The sequence below is a fragment of the Amphiura filiformis genome, chromosome 5 (assembly GCF_039555335.1).
Source record: "Amphiura filiformis chromosome 5, Afil_fr2py, whole genome shotgun sequence".
Classification (NCBI taxonomy): Eukaryota; Metazoa; Echinodermata; class Ophiuroidea; order Amphilepidida; family Amphiuridae; genus Amphiura; species Amphiura filiformis.
Genome location: NC_092632.1, coordinates 33240831 through 33262872, shown reverse-complemented (window position 1 = coordinate 33262872; position 22042 = coordinate 33240831). Strand labels below are relative to the sequence as shown.

Genomic DNA, 22042 nt, shown 5'->3' with positions numbered 1-22042 from the left:
TTTAAAAAGATTCTAAGTCTAGGGAAAGCGCGCTATTAACGCTAATAGCGCTATTAGCGCTAATAGCAAGAAATAGCACGTCATATGCAATTGTGCTAAATTTAAAAAGATTCTAAGTCTAGGAAAAGCGTGCTATTAGCGCTAATAGCGCTAATAGCGAGTAATAGCACGTCATATGCAATTATGCTAAATTTAAAAAGATTCTAAGTCTAGGGAAAGCGCGTTATTAGCGCTAATAGCGCTATTAGCGCTAATAGCGATTAATAGCACGTCATATGCAATTGTGCTAAATGTGAAAATATTATAACTCTAGGGAATGCGCGCTATTTGCGCTAATAGCGCTATTAGCGCTAATAGCAAGAAATAGCACGTCATATGCAATTGTGCTAAATTTAAAAAAATTCTAAGTCTAGGGAAAGCGTGCTATTAGCGCTAATAGCGCTATTAGCGCTAATAGCGATTAATAGCACGTAATATGCAATTGTGCTAAATGTGAAACTATTCTAACTCTAGGGAAAGCGCGCTAATAGCGAGTAATAGCACGTCATATGCAATTTTGCTAAATTTAAAAAGATTCTAAGTCTAGGGAAAGCGCGCTAATAGCACTATTAGCGCTAATAGCGAGTAATAGCACGTCATATGCAATTGTGCTAAATTTAAAGCAATTCTAGGTCTAGGGAAAGCGATAATAGCGCTTATAGCGAGTAATAGTACGTCATATGCAATTGTGCTAAAGTCTAGGGAAACCGTGCTATTAGCGCTAATAATTTGAAAATATTCTAACGGTAGGGAAAGCTCCTTGATGTTTTTGTTGATGTTGGGGACAGCGGTCACACTAGTTTTCACTTGGAGTGTTTAGTTGTCGTATAGGAGTCTCCTGCCTTGATCTTTGTTCTTAATAGCGGGGACAACGGGCACACCAGCTTTCTTGCCCTGCAGCGCCCTTTTATATTGGAACTCACTTGGAGTGTTTGGTTGTCGTATGGGAGTCTCCGGCCTCAGGCCTGCCGGCCCTGTGGCCTTGATGTTTTTTGTTGATGGTGGGGACAGCGGTCACACTAGCTTTCTGGCCTGCGGGGCCCTTTTATATTGGAACTCACTTGGAGTGTTTAGTTGTCGTATGGGAGTCTCCGGCCTCGGGCCTGCCGGCCCTGCGGCCTTGATGTTTTTTGTTGATGGTGGGGACAGCGGTCAAACTAGCTTTCTTGCCCTGCGGGGCACTTTTATATTGGAACTCACTTGTAGTGTTTAGTTGTCGTATGGGAGTCTCCGGCCTCAGGCCTGCCGGCCCTGCGGCATTGATGTTTATTGTTGATGGTGGGGACAGCGGTTACACTAGCTTTCTTGCCCTGCGGGGCACTTTTATATTGGAACTCACTTGGAGTGTTTAGTTGTCGTATGGGAGTCGCCGGCCCTGCGGCCTTGATGTTTTTTGTTGATGATGGGGACAGCGGTCACACTAAGTTTCTTGCCCTGCGGGGCCCATTTATATTGGAACTAACTTGGAGTATTTAGTTGTCATATTAGAGTCTCCGGCCTCGGGCCTATCGTCTCCGCGGCCTTGATGTTTTTTGTTGATGGTGGGGACAGCGGTCACACTAAATATCTTGCCCTGCGGGGCCCTTATTATATTGGAACTCACTTGGAGTGTTTAGTTGTCGTATGGGAGTCTCCGGCCTCAGGCCTGCCGGCCCTGCGGCCTTGATCTTTTTTGTTGATGGTGGGGACAGCGGTTACACTAGCTTTCTTGCCCTGCGGGGCACTTTTATATTGGAACTCCCTTGGAGTGTTTAGTTGTCGTATGGGGGGTTCCGGCCTCGGGGCTGGCGGGCCTGGGGCCTTGATGTTTGTTGTTGATGGTGGGGACAGCGGTTACACTAGCTTTCTTGCGCTGCGGGGCACTTTTATATTGGAACTCACTTGGAGTGTTTAGTTGTCGTATGGGAGTCTCCGGCCTCAGGCCTGCCGGCCCTGCGGCCTTGATGTTTTTGTTGATGATGGGGACAGCGGTCACACTAAGTTTTTTGCCCTGCGGGGCCCATTTATATTGGAACTAACTTGGAGTGTTTAGTTGTCATATTAGAGTCTCCGGCCTCGGGCCTGTCGTCTCCGCGGCCTTGATGTTTTTTGTTGATGGTGGTTACAGCGGTCACACCAAATATCTTGCCCTGCGGGGCCCTTATTATATTGGAACTCACTTGGAGTGTTTAGTTGTCGTATGGGAGTCTCCGGCCTCAGGCCTGCCGGCCCTGCTGCATTGATCTTTATTCTTGATGGTGGGTACAGCGGTCAGACTAGCTTTCTTGCCCTGCGGGGCACTTTTATATTTGGAACTCACTTGGAGTGTTCAGTTGTCGTATGGGAGTCTCCGGCCTCGGGCCTGCCGGCCTTGCGGCCTTGATGTTTTTTGTTGATGGTGGGGACAGAGGTCACACTAGCTTTCTTGACCTGCGGGGCCCTTTTATATTTGACCTCACTTGGAGTGTTTAGTTGTCGTATGGGAGTCTCCGGCCTCGGGCCTGCCGGCCCTGCGTCCTTGATGTTTTTGTTGATGATGGGGACAGCGGTCACACTAACTTTCTTGCCCTGCGGGGCCCATTTATATTGGAACTAACTTGGAGTGTTTAGTTGTCATATTGGAGTCTCCGGCCTCTCCGGACTCTGGCATACCTTACGCTATTAGCGCTAATAGCGCACCTCACGCTAATGAGTGCTATTAGCGCTAATAGCGCCTACCATCCTGAGAAAGTAAGCGATTTTGCAAATGATACGTTAATAGCGCTAATACCGTTATTAGCACACCTTACGCTATTAGTGCTAATAGCGCTATTAGCATACCTTACGCTATTAGCGCTAATAGCGCACCTGACGCTAATGCGTGCTATTAGCGCTATTAGCGCTAATAGCGCTAATAGCGCATACCATCCTGAGAAAGTAAACAATTTTGCAAATGATACGTTAATAGCGCTAATACCGTTATTAGCACACCTTACGCTATTAGTGCTATTAGCGCTATTAGCATACCTTACGCTATACGCGCTAATAGCGCTAATAGCGCCTACCATCCTGAGAAAGTAAGCGATTTTGCAAATGATATGTTAATAGCGCTAATACCGTTATTAGCAAACATTACGCTATTAGCATACCTTACGCTATTAGCGCTAATAGCGCACCTCACGCGAATGAGTGCTATTAGCGCTATTAGCGCTAATAGCGCCTACCCTCCTGAGAAAAACAATTTTGCAAATGATACGTTAATAGCGCTAATACCGTTATTAGCACACCTTACGCTATTAGTGCTAATAGCGCTATTAGCATATCTTACGCTATTAGCGCTAATAGCGCACCTCACGCTAATGCGTGCTATTAGCGCTATTAGCGCTAATAGCGCTAATAGCGCTATTAGCGCTAATAGCGCTAATAGCGCATACCATCCTGAGAAAGTAAACAATTTTGCAAATGATACGTTAATAGCGCTAATACCGTTATTAGCACACCTTACGCTATTAGTGCTAATAGCGATATTAGCATACCTTACGCTATTAGCGCTAATACCGCACCTCGCGCTAATGAGTGCTATTAGCGCTAATAGCGCTATAGCGCCTACCATTCTGAGAAAGTAAGTGATTTTGCAAATGATATGTTAATAGCGCTAATACCGTTATTAGCCCATCTTACGCTATTAGTGCTAATAGCGCTATTAGCACACCTTACACTATTAGCGCTAATAGCGCACCTCACGCTAATGAGTGCTATTAGCGCTAGTATCGCTAATAGCGCATACCATCCTGAGAAAGTAAACAATTTTGAAAATGATTCATTAATAGCGCTAATACCGTTATTAGCACACCCTACGCTATTATCGCTAATAGCACCTACCATCCGGAGAAAATTAACACTTTTGCAAATAATACGCTAATAATACGCTAATATGCGCTAATAGCGCTAATAGCAATAATAGCGGGGAAATAGCGCTTACGCGCTAATTCTGCTAAGAGCCAATCCCGCACCATGTACACTTAAACAGTGTTTATTGTAATATGCATCAGAAACAGCAAAAATAAATAATAATAATAATAATAATATTGCACGGTATTGCAGGAATAGGTAAACTGACGTTGTCTTGAAAATTAGTTGCCAATGATAAAGATGTTTGCATTAGTACAACATCACCTTGAAATGTAACATAACACTTGTACCGAAAATTCTAGGTAAGTCGAGGTTTTAAGCCAATATCAACAATAAGAGTACCAACATGGTTACAGAAAGTGGAACATTCTAAAAGTTTGTTGCTCTAAAAATACAAACTTTTATAACTTTATTCCAAATATGGACTGTTTAAAAAAATTACTGACAAGTCTTTAACGGCAAAATGCAATACACGATTCACCTTATTTGTAGATTAATGTTATAAAGACCTAAGCAGTGTTTATTTGTCATATGTATCAGAAATAACAAAAAGAAATTATGAAGGTGATCTTGCGTGGTATTGCAGGAACAATTAAACTGGCGTTGTCTTTAAAATAAGTTGCCAATGATAAAGATGTTTGCATTGGTACAACATCACCTTGAAATGCATCATAACAATTGTACCTAAAATCCTAGGTAAGTCGAGGTTTTAAGCCAATTGGAACAATAGGAGCACTAACATGATTACAAAAAGTAGAACATTTTAAAAGTTTGTTGGTCTAAACATACAAGCATTCATAACTTTTCATTCCAAACACGGGCTGTTTTGAAAATTACGGACAAGTTTTAACGTCAAAATGCAATATATACGATTCACGTTGTTTGTAGATTAATGTTATAAAAGGTTACAACACTACACTACACATTTGTTGACGTTTCAAGATGATGCAACATTGGGTGCCATGAAACATTGGCGTAATAAACTGTAAAATAAAGGCAGGAGGACATTAATGTTCAAATTGTACTGTGGGTGACTCATATGGATTTATAATATACGAACTGAATTGTGGGTGACGTGAACTGCAATGCCATCTAAAATTCCTTATACAAGCCCAGTTAGCTCAGTCGGTAGAGCATCAGACTTTTAATCTGAGGGTCGCGGGTTCGAGTCCCCCATCGGGCGTAAGTGTTCTATATTTTTACATTGAAATCTAATTTTAGAAGGAAATTTTGGGTAGCTATAATCAAATTTTGGGAACAACCTTTTACTTGAAAAACAAATATTAATCATTTTAATCAGTCAATGATGTGTATAAAGTTTCAAAATGAAGTCTGTATATATCATAAGTGAATTAATACACACGTTTCCATTCATAATTTGAAATATATAATTATGGATACATCGTGAGGTCGAAGTAATTTTAAAAGTATAGACTTAAACAGTGTTTATTGTAATATGCATCAGAAACAGCAAAAATAAATAATAATAATAATAATAATATTGCACGGTATTGCAGGAATAGGTAAACTGACGTTGTCTTGAAAATTAGTTGCCAATGATAAAGATGTTTGCATTAGTACAACGTCACCTTGAAATGCAACATAACACTTGTACCGAAAATTCTAGGTAAGTCGAGGTTTTAAGCCAATATCAACAATAAGAGTACCAACATGATTACAGAACGTGGAACATTCTAAAAGTTTGTTGCTCTAAAAATACAGACTTTTATGACTTTATTCCAAATATGGACTGTTTAAAAAAATTACGGACAAGTCTTTAACGTCAAAATGCAATACACGATTCACCTTATTTGTAGATTAATGTTATAAAAGGTTACAACACTATACTACACATTTGTTGACGTTTCAAGATGATGCAACATTGGGTGCCATGAAACATTGGCGTAATAAACTGTAAAATAAAGGCAGGAGGACATTAATGTTCAAATTGTACTGTGGGTGACTCATATGGATTTATAATATACGAACTGAATTGTGGGTGACGTGAACTGCAATGCCATCTAAAATTCCTTATACAAGCCCGGTTAGCTCAGTCGGTAGAGCATCAGACTTTTAATCTGAGGGTCGCGGGTTCGAGTCCCCCATCGGGCGTAAGTGTTCTATATTTTTACATTGAAATCTAATTTTAGAAGGAAATTTTGGGTAGCTATAATCAAATTTTGGGAACAACCTTTTACTTGAAAAACAAATATTAATCATTTTAATCAGTCAATGATGTGTATAAAGTTTCAAAATGAAGTCTGTATATATATCATAAGTGAATTAATACACACGTTTCCATTCATAATTTGAAATATATAATTATGGATACATCGTGAGGTCGAAGTAATTTTAAAAGTATAGACTTAAACAGTGTTTATTGTAATATGCATCAGAAACAGCAAAAATAAATAATAATAATAATAATAATATTGCACGGTATTGCAGGAATAGGTAAACTGACGTTGTCTTGAAAATTAGTTGCCAATGATAAAGATGTTTGCATTAGTACAACGTCACCTTGAAATGCAACATAACACTTGTACCGAAAATTCTAGGTAAGTCGAGGTTTTAAGCCAATATCAACAATAAGAGTACCAACATGATTACAGAACGTGGAACATTCTAAAAGTTTGTTGCTCTAAAAATACAGACTTTTATAACTTTATTCCAAATATGGACTGTTTAAAAAAATTACGGACAAGTCTTTAACGTCAAAATGCAATACACGATTCACCTTATTTGTAGATTAATGTTATAAAAGGTTACAACACTATACTACACATTTGTTGTCGTTTCAATATGATGCAACATTGTGTGCCATGAAACATTGGCGTAATAAACTGTAATATAAAGGCAGGAGGACATTAATGTTCAAATTGTACTGTGGGTGACTCATATGGATTTACAATGTACGAACTGAATTGTGGGTGACGTGAACTGCAATGCCATCTAAAATTGCTTATACAAGCCCGGTTAGCTCAGTCGGTAGAGCATCAGACTTTTAATCTGAGGGTCGCGGGTTCGAGTCCCCCATCGGGCGTAAGTGTTCTATATTTTTACATTGAAATCTAATTTTAGAAGGAAATTTTGGGTAGCTATAATCAAATTTTGGGAACAACGTATTACTTGAAAAACAAATATTAATCATTTTAATCAGTCAATGATGTTTATAAAGTTTCAAATTGAAGTCTGTATTTATATCATAAGTGAATAAATACACACGTTTCCATTCATAATTTGAAATATATTATTATGGATACATCGTGAGGTCGAAGTAATTTTAAAAGTATAGACTTAAACAGTGTTTATTGTAATATGCAACAGAAACAGCAAAAATAAATAATGATAATAATAATATTGCACGGTATTGCAGGAATAGGTAAACTGACGTTGTCTTGAAAATTAGTTGCCAATGATAAAGATGTTTGCATTAGTACAACATCACCTTGAAATGCAACATAACACTTGTACCGACAATTCTAGGTAAGTCGAGGTTTTAAGCCAATATCAACAATAAGAGTACCAACATGATTACAGAAAGTGGAACATTCTAAAAGTTTGTTGCTCTAAAAATACAGACTTTTATAACTTTATTCCAAATATGGACTGTTTAAAAAATTACGGACAAGTCTTTAACGGCAAAATGCAATACACGATTCACCTTATTTGTAGATTAATGTTATAAAGACCTAAGCAGTGTTTATTTGTAATATGTATCAGAAATAACAAAAAGAAATTATGAAGGTGATCTTGCGTGGTATTGCAGGAACAATTAAACTGGCGTTGTCTTTAAAAATAAGTTGCCAATGATAAAGATGTTTGCATTGGTGCAACATCACCTTGAAATGCATCATAACAATTGTACCTAAAATCCTAGGTAAGTCGAGGTTTTAAGCCAATTGGAACAATAGGAGCACTAACATGATTACAAAAAGTAGAACATTTTAAAAGTTTGTTGGTCCAAACATACAAGCATTCATAACTTTTCATTCCAAACACGGGCTGTTTTGAAAATTATGGACAAGTCTTTAACGTCAAAATGCAATATACAATTCACCTTATTTGTAGATTAATGTTATAAAAGGTTACAACAATACACTACACATTTGTTGTCGTTTCAAGATGATGCAACATTGTGTGCCATGAAACATTGGCGTAATAAACTGTAATATTAGGCAGGAGGACATTAATGTTCAAATTGTACTGTGGGTGACTCATATGGATTTATAATATACGAACTGAATTGTGGGTGACGTGAACTGCAATGCCATCTAAAATTGCTTATACAAGCCCGGTTAGCTCAGTCGGTAGAGCATCAGACTTTTAATCTGAGGGTCGCGGGTTCGAGTCCCCCATCGGGCGTAAGTGTTCTATATTTTTACATTGAAATCTAATTTTAGAAGGAAATTTTGGGTAGCTATAATCAAATTTTGGGAACAACGTTTTACTTGAAAAACAAATATTAATCATTTTAATCAGTCAATGATGTTTATAAAGTTTCAAATTGAAGTCTGTATTTATATCATAAGTGAATAAATACACACGTTTCCATTCATAATTTGAAATATATTATGATGGATACATCGTGAGGTCGAAGTAATTTTAAAAGTACAGACTTAAACAGTGTTTATTGTAATATGCAACAGAAACAGCAAAAATAAATAATGATAATAATAATATTGCACGGTATTGCAGGAATAGGTAAACTGACGTTGTCTTGAAAATTAGTTGCCAATGATAAAGATGTTTGCATTAGTACAACATCACCTTGAAATGCAACATAACACTTGTACCGACAATTCTAGGTAAGTCGAGGTTTTAAGCCAATATCAACAATAAGAGTACCAACATGATTACAGAAAGTGGAACATTCTAAAAGTTTGTTGCTCTAAAAATACAGACTTTTATAACTTTATTCCAAATATGGACTGTTTAAAAAAATTACTGACAAGTCTTTAACGGCAAAATGCAATACACGATTCACCTTATTTGTAGATTAATGTTATAAAGACCTAAGCAGTGTTTATTTGTAATATGTATCAGAAATAACAAAAAGAAATTATGAAGGTGATCTTCCGTGGTATTGCAGGAACAATTAAACTGGCGTTGTCTTTAAAATAAGTTGCCAATGATAAAAATGTTTGCATTGGTACAACATCACCTTGAAATGCATCATAACAATTGTACCTAAAATCCTAGGTAAGTCGAGGTTTTAAGCCAATTGGAACAATAAGAGCACCAACATGATTACAAAAAGTGGAACATTTTAAAAGTTTGTTGGTCTAAACATACAAGCCTTCATAACTTTGCATTCCAAACACGGGCTGTTTTGAAAATTATGGACAAGTCTTTAACGTCAAAATGCAATACACGATTCACCTTATTTGTAGATTAATGTTATAAAAGGTTACAACAATACACTACACATTTGTTGTCGTTTCCAGATGATGCAACATTGTGTGCCATGAAACATTGGCGTAATAAACTGTAAAATAAAGGCAGGAGGACATTAATGTTCAAATTGTACTGTGGGTGACTCATATGGATTTATAATATACGAACTGAATTGTGGGTGACGTGAACTGCAATGCCATCTAAAATTGCTTATACAAGCCCGGTTAGCTCAGTCGGTAGAGCATCAGACTTTTAATCTGAGGGTCGCGGGTTCGAGTCCCCCATCGGGCGTAAGTGTTCTATATTTTTACATTGAAATCTAATTTTAGAAGGAAATTTTGGGTAGCTATAATCAAAATTTGGGAACAACCTTTTACTTGAAAAACAAATATTAATCATTTTAATCAGTCAATGATGTGTATAAAGTTTCAAAATGAAGTCTGTATTTATATCATAAGTGAATAAATACAAACGTTTCCATTCATAATTTGAAATATATAATTATGGATATATCGTGAGGTCGAAGTAATTTTAAAAGTATAGACTTAAACAGTGTTTATTGTAATATGCATCAGAAACAGCAAAAATAAATAATAATAATAATAATATTGCACGGTATTGCAGGAATAGGTAAACTGACGTTGTCTTGAAAATTAGTTGCCAATGATAAAGATGTTTGCATTAGTACAACGTCACCTTGAAATGCAACATAACACTTGTACCGACAATTCTAGGTAAGTCGAGGTTTTAAGCCAATATCAACAATAAGAGTACCAACATGATTACAGAAAGTGGAACATTCTAAAAGTTTGTTGCTCTAAACATACAGACCTTTATAACTTTATTCCAAATATGGACTGTTTAAAAAAATTACGGACAAGCCTTTAACGTCAAAATGCAATACACGATTCACCTTATTTGTAGATTAATGTTATAAAGACCTAAGCAGTGTTTATTTGTAATATGTATCAGAAATAACAAAAAGAAATTATGAAGGTGATATTGCATGGTATTGCAGGAACAAGTAAACTGGCGTTGTCTTGAAAATAAGTTGCCAATGATAAAGATGTTTGCATTGGTACAATATCACCTTGAAAATGCATCATAACAATTGTACCTAAAATCCTAGGTAAGTCGAGGTTTTAAGCCAATTGGAACAATAAGAGCACTAACATGATTACAAAAAGTGGAAAATTTTAAAAGTTTGTTGCTCCAAACATACAAGCCTTCATAACTTTTCATTCCAAACACGGGCTGTTTTGAAAATTATGGACAAGTTTTAACGTCAAAATGCAATACACGATTCACCTTATTTGTAGATTAATGTTATAAAAGGTTACAACACTACACTACACATTTGTTGTCGTTTCAAGATGATGCAACATTGGGTGCCATGAAACATTGGTGTAATAAACTGTAAAATAAAGGCAGGAGGACATTAATGTTCAAATTGTACTGTGGCATACTGCAGTTACTGTCCGTTTTCCTATACATAATACACAGTGCTCTTTCCCATTGACGCGTGACCTCTACAAATAGCCAACGTAAAAAGTATGGGGATATGCCTAGTTAACGTCGTTGTGTGAAAAATAACCGGCCAATATTAAAAGTACTCTTCTAAAGTTCTAGAAAATATAGTTTTGTAACATGTCCTAAATTTTTAGCTAATTTAGATGTTTGGAAATATTCGCACTTTGGTGTTTTAGTTAATGTTATAGGTAATAGTACATTACCTAGTTAACGTCGCTGTGTGAAAAATAACCGGCCAATATTAAAAGTACTCTTCTAAAATTCTAGACAATATAGTTTTGTAACATGTCCTAAATTTTTAGCTAATTTAGATGTTTGGAAATATTCGCACTTTGGTGTTTTAGGAAGGATATGTAAACGACAGATAACACCAAAAATATGAAGAAATTATTTCCAAACCGTGTTAAGTCTGCAAACCACCATGTTTCTCATTTTCAAGAACGCTGGTTAACAATAAGCACGTATTGTCTCATTTCGTAAACAAAGCCCATACACAATTGTTCTCTAGCGCTCGCTTTATAATCGTTCACCCAACTGAAAGGATAATCCCAGCGCATTGCTCCACTGTACGTGTAAAAGCAGAAACATATGATGTGTGTATTTAACCAGAGAAGATATGATTTAATCAGTTGAGCTGTTTTCAATGAGTGTTATCTTGGTTTAATAGCTTTTAATGGGGTTTAAGTCCTGCAAAGGTCGAATTGAATTCTACTGTAGACATGACTGCATCATGGGTGACTCATATTGATTTATAATATACGAACTGAATTGTGGGTTACGTGAACTGCAATGCCATCTAAAATTGCTTATACAAGCCCGGTTAGCTCAGTCGGTAGAGCATCAGACTTTTAATCTGAGGGTCGCGGGTTCGAGTCCCCCATCGGGCGTAAGTGTTCTATATTTTTACATTGAAATTTAATTTTAGAGGAAATTTTGGGTAGCTATAATCAAATTTTGGGAACAACCTTTTACTTGAAAAACAAATATTAATCATTTTAATCAGTCAATGATGTGTATAAAGTTTCAAAATGAAGTCTGTATTTATATCATAAGTGAATAAATACAAACGTTTCCATTCATAATTTAAAATATATAATTATAGATACATCGTGAGGTCGAAGTAATTTTAAAAGTATAGACTTAAACAGTGTTTATTGTAATATGCATCAGAAACAGCAAAAATAAATAATAATAATAATAATAATAATATTGCACGGTATTGCAGGAATAGGTAAACTGACGTTGTCTTGAAAATTAGTTGCCAATGATAAAGATGTTTGCATTAGTACAACGTCACCTTGAAATGCAACATAACACTTGTACCGAAAATTCTAGGTAAGTCGAGGTTTTAAGCCAATATCAACAATAAGAGTACCAACATGATTACAGAAAGTGGAACATTCTAAAAGTTTGTTGCTCTAATTGGAACAATAAGAGCACTAACATGATTACAAAAAGTGGAACATTTCAAAAGTTTGTTGCTCCAAACATACAAGCCTTCATAACTTTTCATTCCAAACACGGGCTGTTTTGAAAATTATGGACAAGTCTTTAACGTCAAAATGCAATATACGATTCACCTTATTTGTAGATTAATGTTATAAAAGGTTACAGCAATACACTACACATTTGTTGTCGTTTCAAGATGATGCAACATTGTGTGCCATGAAACATTGGCGTAATAAACTGTAATATAAGGCAGGAGGACATTAATGTTCAAATTGTACTGTGGGTGACTCATATGGATTTATAATATACGAACTGAATTGTGGGTGACGTGAACTGCAATGCCATCTAAAATTGCTTATACAAGCCCGGTTAGCTCAGTCGGTAGAGCATCAGACTTTTAATCTGAGGGTCGCGGGTTCGAGTCCCCCATCGGGCGTAAATGTTCTATATTTTTACATTGAAATCTAATTTTAGAGGAAATTTTGGGTAGCTATAATCAAAATTTGGGAACAACCTTTTACTTGAAAAACAAATATTAATAATTTTAATCAGTCCATGATGTGTATAAAGTTTCAAAATGAAGTCTGTATTTATATCATAAGTGAATAAATACAAACGTTTCCATTCATAATTTGAAATATATAATTATAGATACATCGTGAGGTCGAAGTAATTTTAAAAGTATAGACTTAAACAGTGTTTATCAGAAACAGCAAAATAAATAATAATAATAATAATAATAATAATATTGCACGGTATTGCAGGAATAGGTAAACTGACGTTGTCTTGAAAATTAGTTGCCAATGATAAAGATGTTTGCATTAGTACAACGTCACCTTGAAATGCAACATAACACTTGTACCGAAAATTCTAGGTAAGTCGAGGTTTTAAGCCAATATCAACAATAAGAGTACCAACATGATTACAGAAAGTGGAACATTCTAAAAGTTTGTTGCTCTAATTGGAACAATAAGAGCACTAACATGATTACAAAAAGTGGAACATTTCAAAAGTTTGTTGCTCCAAACATACAAGCCTTCATAACTTTTCATTCCAAACACGGACTGTTTTGAAAATTATGGACAAGTCTTTAACGTCAAAATGCAATATACGATTCACCTTATTTGTAGATTAATGTTATAAAAGGTTACAACAATACACTACACATTTGTTGTCGTTTCAAGATGATGCAACATTGTGTGCCATGCGAAACATTGGCGTAATAAACTGTAATATAAAGGCAGGAGGACATTAATGTTCAAGTTGCACTGTGGGTGACTCATATGGATTTATAATATACGAACTGAATTGTGGGTGACGTGAACTGCAATGCCATCTAAAATTGCTTATACAAGCCCGGTTAGCTCAGTCGGTAGAGCATCAGACTTTTAATCTGAGGGTCGCGGGTTCGAGTCTCCCATCGGGCGTAAGTGTTCTATATTTTTACATTGAAATCTAATTTTAGAAGGAAATTTTGGGTAGCTATAATCAAATTTTGGGAACAACCTTTTCCTTGAAAAACAAATATTAATCATTTTAATCAGTCAATGATGTGTATAAAGTTTCAAAATGAAGTCTGTATTTATATCATAAGTGAATAAATACAAACGTTTCCATTCATAATTTGAAATATATAATTATAGATACATCGTGAGGTCGAAGTAATTTTAAAAGTATAGACTTAAACAGTGTTTATTGTAATATGCATCAGAAACAGCAAAAATAAATAATAATAATAATAATAATAATATTGCACGGTATTGCAGGAATAGGTAAACTGACGTTGTCTTGAAAATTAGTTGCCAATGATAAAGATGTTTGCATTAGTACAACGTCACCTTGAAATGCAACATAACACTTGTACCGAAAATTCTAGGTAAGTCGAGGTTTTAAGCCAATATCAACAATAAGAGTACCAACATGATTACAGAAAGTGGAACATTCTAAAAGTTTGTTGCTCTAATTGGAACAATAAGAGCACTAACATGATTACAAAAAGTGGAACATTTTAAAAGTTTGTTGCTCCAAACATACAAGCCTTCATAACTTTTCATTCCAAACACGGGCTGTTTTGAAAATTATGGACAAGTCTTTAACGTCAAAATGCAATATACGATTCACCTTATTTGTAGATTAATGTTATAAAAGGTTACAACAATACACTACACATTTGTTGTCGTTTCAAGATGATGCAACATTGTGTGCCATGAAACATTGGCGTAATAAACTGTAATATAAAGGCAGGAGGACATTAATGTTCAAGTTGCACTGTGGGTGACTCATATGGATTTATAATATACGAACTGAATTGTGGGTGACGTGAACTGCAATGCTATCTAAAATTGCTTGTACAAGCCCGGTTAGCTCAGTCGGTAGAGCATCAGACTTTTAATCTGAGGGTCGCGGGTTCGAGTCCCCCATCGGGCGTAAGTGTTCTATATTTTTACATTGAAATCTAATTTTAGAGGAAATTTTGGGTAGCTATAATCAAATTTTGGGAACAACCTTTTCCTTGAAAAACAAATATTAATCATTTTAATCAGTCAATGATGTGTATAAAGTTTCAAAATGAAGTCTGTATTTATATCATAAGTGAATAAATACAAACGTTTCCATTCATAATTTGAAATATATAATTATGGATACATCGTGAGGTCGAAGTAATTTTAAAAGTATAGACTTAAACAGTGTTTATTGTAATATGCATCGGCAACAGCAAAAATAAATAATAATAATAATAATATTGCACGGTATTGCAGGAATAGGTAAACTGACGTTGTCTTGAAAACTAGTTGCCAATGATAAAGATGTTTGCATTAGTACTACATCACCTTGAAATGCAACATAACACTTGGACCGAAAATTCTAGGTAAGTCGAGGTTTTAAGCCAATATCAACAATAAGAGTACCAACATGATTACAGAAAGTGGAACATTCTAAAAGTTTGTTGCTCTAAAAATACAGACCTTTATAACTTTATTCCAAATATGGACTGTTTAAAAAAATTACGGACAAGTCTTTAACGTCAAAATGCAATACACGATTTACCTTATTTGTAGATTAATGTTATAAAGACCTAAGCAGTGTTTATTTGTAATATGTATCAGAAATAACAAAAAGATATTATGAAGGTGATATTGCATGGTATTGCAGGAACAAGTAAACTGGCGTTGTCTTGAAAATAAGTTGCCAATGATAAAGATGTTTGCATTGGTACAATATCACCTTGAAATGCATCATAACAAGTGTACCTAAAATCCTAGGTAAGTCGAGGTTTTAAGCCAATTGGAACAATAAGAGCACTAACATGATTACAAAAAGTGGAACATTTTAAAAGTTTGTTGCTCCAAACATACAAGCCTTCATAACTTTTCATTCCAAACACGGGCTGTTTTGAAAATTATGGACAAGTCTTTAACGTCAAAATGCAATATACGATTCACCTTATTTGTAGATTAATGTTATAAAAGGTTACAACAATACACTACACATTTGTTGTCGTTTCAAGATGATGCAACATTGTGTGCCATGAAACATTGGCGTAATAAACTGTAATATAAGGCAGGAGGACATTAATGTTCAAATTGTACTGTGGCATACTGCAGTTACTGTCCGTTTTCCTATACATAATACACAGTGCTCTTTCCCATTGACGCGTGACCTCTACAAATAGCCTACGTAAAAAGTATGGGGATATGCCTAGTTAACGGCGCTGTGTGAAAATAACCGGCCAATATTAAAAGTACTCTTCTAAAGTTCTAGAAAATATAGTTTTGTAACATGTCCTAAATTTTTAGCTAATTTAGATGTTTGGAAATATTCGCACTTTGGTGTTTTAGTTAATGTTATAGGTAATAGTACATTACCTAGTTAACGTCGCTGTGTGAAAAATAACCGGCCAATATTAAAAGTACTCTTCTAAAATTCTAGACAATATAGTTTTGTAACATGTCCTAAATTTTTAGCTAATTTAGATGTTTGGAAATATTCGCACTTTGGTGTTTTAGGAAGGATATGTAAACGACAGATAACACCAAAAATATGAAGAAATTATTTCCAAACCGTGTTAAGTCTGCACACCACCATGTTTCTCATTTTCAAGAACGCTGGTTAACAATAAGCACGTATTGTCTCATTTCGTAAACAAAGCCCATACACAATTGTTCTCTAGCGCTCGCATCATGGGTGACTCATATTGATTTATAATATACGAACTGAATTGTGGGTTACGTGAACTGCAATGCCATCTAAAATTGCTTATACAAGCCCGGTTAGCTCAGTCGGTAGAGCATCAGACTTTTAATCTGAGGGTCGCGGGTTCGAGTCCCCCATCGGGCGTAAGTGTTCTATATTTTTACATTGAAATCTAATTTTAGAGGAAATTTTGGGTAGCTATAATCAAATTTTGGGAACAACCTTTTACTTGAAAAACAAATATTAATCATTTTAATCAGTCAATGATGTGTATAAAGTTTCAAAATGAAGTCTGTATTTATATCATAAGTGAATAAATACAAACGTTTCCATTCATAATTTGAAATATATAATTATAGATACATCGTGAGGTCGAAGTAATTTTAAAAGTATAGACTTAAACAGTGTTTATTGTAATATGCATCAGAAACAGCAAAAATAAATAATAATAATAATAATAATAATATTGCACGGTATTGCAGGAATAGGTAAACTGACGTTGTCTTGAAAATTAGTTGCCAATGATAAAGATGTTTGCATTAGTACAACGTCACCTTGAAATGCAACATAACACTTGTACCGAAAATTCTAGGTAAGTCGAGGTTTTAAGCCAATATCAACAATAAGAGTACCAACATGATTACAGAAAGTGGAACATTCTAAAAGTTTGTTGCTCTAATTGGAACAATAAGAGCACTAACATGATTACAAAAAGTGGAACATTTCAAAAGTTTGTTGCTCCAAACATACAAGCCTTCATAACTTTTCATTCCAAACACGGGCTGTTTTGAAAATTATGGACAAGTCTTTAACGTCAAAATGCAATATACGATTCACCTTATTGTAGATTAATGTTATAAAAGGTTACAACAATACACTACACATTTGTTGTCGTTTCAAGATGATGCAACATTGTGTGCCATGAAACATTGGCGTAATAAACTATAATATAAGGCAGGAGGACATTAATGTTCAAATTGTACTGTGGGTGACTCATATGGATTTATAATATACGAACTGAATTGTGGGTGACGTGAACTGCAATGCCATCTAAAATTGCTTATACAAGCCCGGTTAGCTCAGTCGGTAGAGCATCAAACTTTTAATCTGAGGGTCGCGGGTTCGAGTCCCCCATCGGGCGTAAGTGTTCTATATTTTTACATTGAAATCTAATTTTAGAGGAAATTTTGGGTAGCTATAATCAAAATTTGGGAACAACCTTTTACTTGAAAAACAAATATTAATCATTTTAATCAGTCAATGATGTGTATAAAGTTTCAAAATGAAGTCTGTATTTATATCATAAGTGAATAAATACAAACGTTTCCATTCATAATTTGAAATATATAATTATAGATACATCGTGAGGTCGAAGTAATTTTAAAAGTATAGACTTAAACAGTGTTTATTGTAATATGCATCAGAAACAGCAAAATTAAATAATAATAATAATAATAATATTGCACGGTATTGCAGGAATAGGTAAACTGACGTTGTCTTGAAAATTAGTTGCCAATGATAAAGATGTTTGCATTAGTACAACGTCACCTTGAAATGCAACATAACACTTGTACCGAAAATTCTAGGTAAGTCGAGGTTTTAAGCCAATATCAACAATAAGAGTACCAACATGATTACAGAAAGTGGAACATTCTAAAGTTTGTTGCTCTAATTGGAACAATAAGAGCACTAACATGATTACAAAAAGTGGAACATTTTAAAAGTTTGTTGCTCCAAACATACAAGCCTTTATAACTTTTCATTCCAAACACGGGCTGTTTTGAAAATTATGGACAAGTCTTTAACGTCAAAATGCAATCTACGATTCACCTTATTTGTAGATTAATGTTATAAAAGGTTACAGCAATACACTACACATTTGTTGTCGTTTCAAGATGATGCAACATTGTGTGCCATGAAACATTGGCGTAATAAACTGTAATATAAAGGCAGGAGGACATTAATGTTCAAGTTGCACTGTGGGTGACTCATATGGATTTATAATATACGAACTGAATTGTGGGTGACGTGAACTGCAATGCCATCTAAAATTGCTTATACAAGCCCGGTTAGCTCAGTCGGTAGAGCATCAGACTTTTAATCTGAGGGTCGCGGGTTCGAGTCCCCCATCGGGCGTAAGTGTTCTATATTTTTACATTGAAATCTAATTTTAGAGGAAATTTTGGGTAGCTATAATCAAATTTTGGGAACAACCTTTTCCTTGAAAAACAAATATTAATCATTTTAATCAGGCAATGATGTGTATAAAGTTTCAAAATGAAGTCTGTATTTATATCATAAGTGAATAAATACAAACGTTTCCATTCATAATTTGAAATATATAATTATAGATACATCGTGAGGTCGAAGTAATTTTAAAAGTATAGACTTAAACAGTGTTTATTGTAATATGCATCAGAAACAGCAAAAATAAATAATAATAATAATAATAATAATAATATTGCACGGTATTGCAGGAATAGGTAAACTGACGTTGTCTTGAAAATTAGTTGCCAATGATAAAGATGTTTGCATTAGTACAACGTCACCTTGAAATGCAACATAACACTTGTACCGAAAATTCTAGGTAAGTCGAGGTTTTAAGCCAATATCAACAATAAGAGTACCAACATGATTACAGAAAGTGGAACATTCTAAAGTTTGTTGCTCTAATTGGAACAATAAGAGCACTAACATCATTACAAAAAGTGGAACATTTCAAAAGTTTGTTGCTCCAAACATACAAGCCTTCATAACTTTTCATTCCAAACACGGGCTGTTTTGAAAATTATGGACAAGTCTTTAACGTCAAAATGCAATATACGATTCACCTTATTTGTAGATTAATGTTATAAAAGGTTACAACAATACACTACACATTTGTTGTCGTTTCAAGATGATGCAACATTGTGTGCCATGAAACATTGGCGTAATAAACTGTAATATAAGGCAGGAGGACATTAATGTTCAAATTGTACTGTGGGTGACTCATATGGATTTATAATATACGAACTGAATTGTGGGTGACGTGAACTGCAATGCCATCTAAAATTGCTTATACAAGCCCGGTTAGCTCAGTCGGTAGAGCATCAGACTTTTAATCTGAGGGTCGCGGGTTCGAGTCCCCCATCGGGCGTAAGTGTTCTATATTTTTACATTGAAATCTAATTTTAGAGGAAATTTTGGGTAGCTATAATCAAATTTTGGGAACAACCTTTACTTGAAAAACAAATATTAATCATTTTAATCAGTCAATGATGTGTATAAAGTTTCAAAATGAAGTCTGTATTTATATCATAAGTGAATAAATACAAACGTTTCCATTCATAATTTGAAATATATAATTATAGATACATCGTGAGGTCGAAGTAATTTTAAAAGTATAGACTTAAACAGTGTTTATTGTAATATGCATCAGAAACAGCAAAATTAAATAATAATAATAATAATAATATTGCACGGTATTGCAGGAATAGGTAAACTGACGTTGTCTTGAAAATTAGTTGCCAATGATAAAGATGTTTGCATTAGTACAACGTCACCTTGAAATGCAACATAACACTTGTACCGAAAATTCTAGGTAAGTCGAGGTTTTAAGCCAATATCAACAATAAGAGTACCAACATGATTACAGAAAGTGGAACATTCTAAAGTTTGTTGCTCTAATTGGAACAATAAGAGCACTAACATGATTACAAAAAGTGGAACATTTCAAAAGTTTGTTGCTCCAAACATACAAGCCTTCATAACTTTTCATTCCAAACACGGGCTGTTTTGAAAATTATGGACAAGTCTTTAACGTCAAAATGCAATATACGATTCACCTTATTTGTAGATTAATGTTATAAAAGGTTACAACAATACACTACACATTTGTTGTCGTTTCAAGATGATGCAACATTGTGTGCCATGAAACATTGGCGTAATAAACTGTAATATAAGGCAGGAGGACATTAATGTTCAAATTGTACTGTGGGTGACTCATATGGATTTATAATATACGAACTGAATTGTGGGTGACGTGAACTGCAATGCCATCTAAAATTGCTTATACAAGCCCGGTTAGCTCAGTCGGTAGAGCATCAAACTTTTAATCTGAGGGTCGCGGGTTCGAGTCCCCCATCGGGCGTAAGTGTTCTATATTTTTACATTGAAATCTAATTTTAGAAGGAAATTTTGGGTAGCTATAATCAAAATTTGGGAACAACCTTTTACTTGAAAAACAAATATTAATCATTTTAATCAGTCAATGATGTGTATAAAGTTTCAAAATGAAGTCTGTATTTATATCATAAGTGAATAAATACAAACGTTTCCATTCATAATTTGAAATATATAATTATAGATACATCGTGAGGTCGAAGTAATTTTAAAAGTATAGACTTAAACAGTGTTTATTGTAATATGCATCAGAAACAGCAAAATTAAATAATAATAATAATATTGCACGGTATTGCAGGAATAGGTAAACTGACGTTGTCTTGAAAATTAGCTGCCAATGATAAAGATGTTTGCATTAGTACAACGTCACCTTGAAATGCAACATAACACTTGTACCGAAAATTCTAGGTAAGTCGAGGTTTTAAGCCAATATCAACAATAAGAGTACCAACATGATTACAGAAAGTGGAACATTCTAAAGTTTGTTGCTCTAATTGGAACAATAAGAGCACTAACATGATTACAAAAAGTGGAACATTTTAAAAGTTTGTTGCTCCAAACATACAAGCCTTCATAACTTTTCATTCCAAACACGGGCTGTTTTGAAAATTATGGACAAGTCTTTAACGTCAAAATGCAATATACGATTCACCTTATTTGTAGATTAATGTTATAAAAGGTTACAGCAATACACTACACATTTGTTGTCGTTTCAAGATGATGCAACATTGTGTGCCATGAAACATTGGCGTAATAAACTGTAATATAAAGGCAGGAGGACATTAATGTTCAAGTTGCACTGTGGGTGACTCATATGGATTTATAATATACGAACTGAATTGTGGGTGACGTGAACTGCAATGCCATCTAAAATTGCTTATACAAGCCCGGTTAGCTCAGTCGGTAGAGCATCAGACTTTTAATCTGAGGGTCGCGGGTTCGAGTCCCCCATCGGGCGTAAGTGTTCTATATTTTTACATTGAAATCTAATTTTAGAGGAAATTTTGGGTAGCTATAATCAAATTTTGGGAACAACCTTTTCCTTGAAAAACAAATATTAATCATTTTAATCAGGCAATGATGTGTATAAAGTTTCAAAATGAAGTCTGTATTTATATCATAAGTGAATAAATACAAACGTTTCCATTCATAATTTGAAATATATAATTATAGATACATCGTGAGGTCGAAGTAATTTTAAAAGTATAGACTTAAACAGTGTTTATTGTAATATGCATCAGAAACAGCAAAAATAAATAATAATAATAATAATAATAATAATATTGCACGGTATTGCAGGAATAGGTAAACTGACGTTGTCTTGAAAATTAGTTGCCAATGATAAAGATGTTTGCATTAGTACAACGTCACCTTGAAATGCAACATAACACTTGTACCGAAA

The 22042-nt window shown here is 34.8% G+C and overlaps 15 non-coding genes across 15 annotated transcripts; all 15 read left to right on the top strand.

Annotated features, from left to right (window-relative positions):
* Positions 1-5019: 5019 nt before the first annotated feature.
* Trnak-uuu (transfer RNA lysine (anticodon UUU)) lies at positions 5020-5092 on the top strand. Its single transcript has one exon. It is a non-coding gene; the product is annotated as a tRNA-Lys (tRNA).
* An 856-nt stretch (positions 5093-5948) lies between these two features.
* Positions 5949-6021, top strand: Trnak-uuu (transfer RNA lysine (anticodon UUU)). Its single transcript has one exon. It is a non-coding gene; the product is annotated as a tRNA-Lys (tRNA).
* Positions 6022-6879: 858 nt separating this feature from the next.
* On the top strand, positions 6880-6952 carry Trnak-uuu (transfer RNA lysine (anticodon UUU)). The gene has a single exon. It is a non-coding gene; the product is annotated as a tRNA-Lys (tRNA).
* A 1249-nt stretch (positions 6953-8201) lies between these two features.
* Positions 8202-8274, top strand: Trnak-uuu (transfer RNA lysine (anticodon UUU)). The gene has a single exon. It is a non-coding gene; the product is annotated as a tRNA-Lys (tRNA).
* Positions 8275-9524: 1250 nt separating this feature from the next.
* Trnak-uuu (transfer RNA lysine (anticodon UUU)) lies at positions 9525-9597 on the top strand. The gene has a single exon. It is a non-coding gene; the product is annotated as a tRNA-Lys (tRNA).
* A 2053-nt stretch (positions 9598-11650) lies between these two features.
* Positions 11651-11723, top strand: Trnak-uuu (transfer RNA lysine (anticodon UUU)). Its single transcript has one exon. It is a non-coding gene; the product is annotated as a tRNA-Lys (tRNA).
* Positions 11724-12648: 925 nt separating this feature from the next.
* On the top strand, positions 12649-12721 carry Trnak-uuu (transfer RNA lysine (anticodon UUU)). Its single transcript has one exon. It is a non-coding gene; the product is annotated as a tRNA-Lys (tRNA).
* Positions 12722-13639: 918 nt separating this feature from the next.
* Trnak-uuu (transfer RNA lysine (anticodon UUU)) lies at positions 13640-13712 on the top strand. The gene has a single exon. It is a non-coding gene; the product is annotated as a tRNA-Lys (tRNA).
* A 927-nt stretch (positions 13713-14639) lies between these two features.
* Positions 14640-14712, top strand: Trnak-uuu (transfer RNA lysine (anticodon UUU)). Its single transcript has one exon. It is a non-coding gene; the product is annotated as a tRNA-Lys (tRNA).
* A 1838-nt stretch (positions 14713-16550) lies between these two features.
* Positions 16551-16623, top strand: Trnak-uuu (transfer RNA lysine (anticodon UUU)). The gene has a single exon. It is a non-coding gene; the product is annotated as a tRNA-Lys (tRNA).
* Positions 16624-17547: 924 nt separating this feature from the next.
* On the top strand, positions 17548-17620 carry Trnak-uuu (transfer RNA lysine (anticodon UUU)). Its single transcript has one exon. It is a non-coding gene; the product is annotated as a tRNA-Lys (tRNA).
* Positions 17621-18542: 922 nt separating this feature from the next.
* On the top strand, positions 18543-18615 carry Trnak-uuu (transfer RNA lysine (anticodon UUU)). Its single transcript has one exon. It is a non-coding gene; the product is annotated as a tRNA-Lys (tRNA).
* Positions 18616-19542: 927 nt separating this feature from the next.
* Positions 19543-19615, top strand: Trnak-uuu (transfer RNA lysine (anticodon UUU)). The gene has a single exon. It is a non-coding gene; the product is annotated as a tRNA-Lys (tRNA).
* Positions 19616-20535: 920 nt separating this feature from the next.
* On the top strand, positions 20536-20608 carry Trnak-uuu (transfer RNA lysine (anticodon UUU)). Its single transcript has one exon. It is a non-coding gene; the product is annotated as a tRNA-Lys (tRNA).
* A 917-nt stretch (positions 20609-21525) lies between these two features.
* On the top strand, positions 21526-21598 carry Trnak-uuu (transfer RNA lysine (anticodon UUU)). The gene has a single exon. It is a non-coding gene; the product is annotated as a tRNA-Lys (tRNA).
* Positions 21599-22042: the final 444 nt, after the last annotated feature.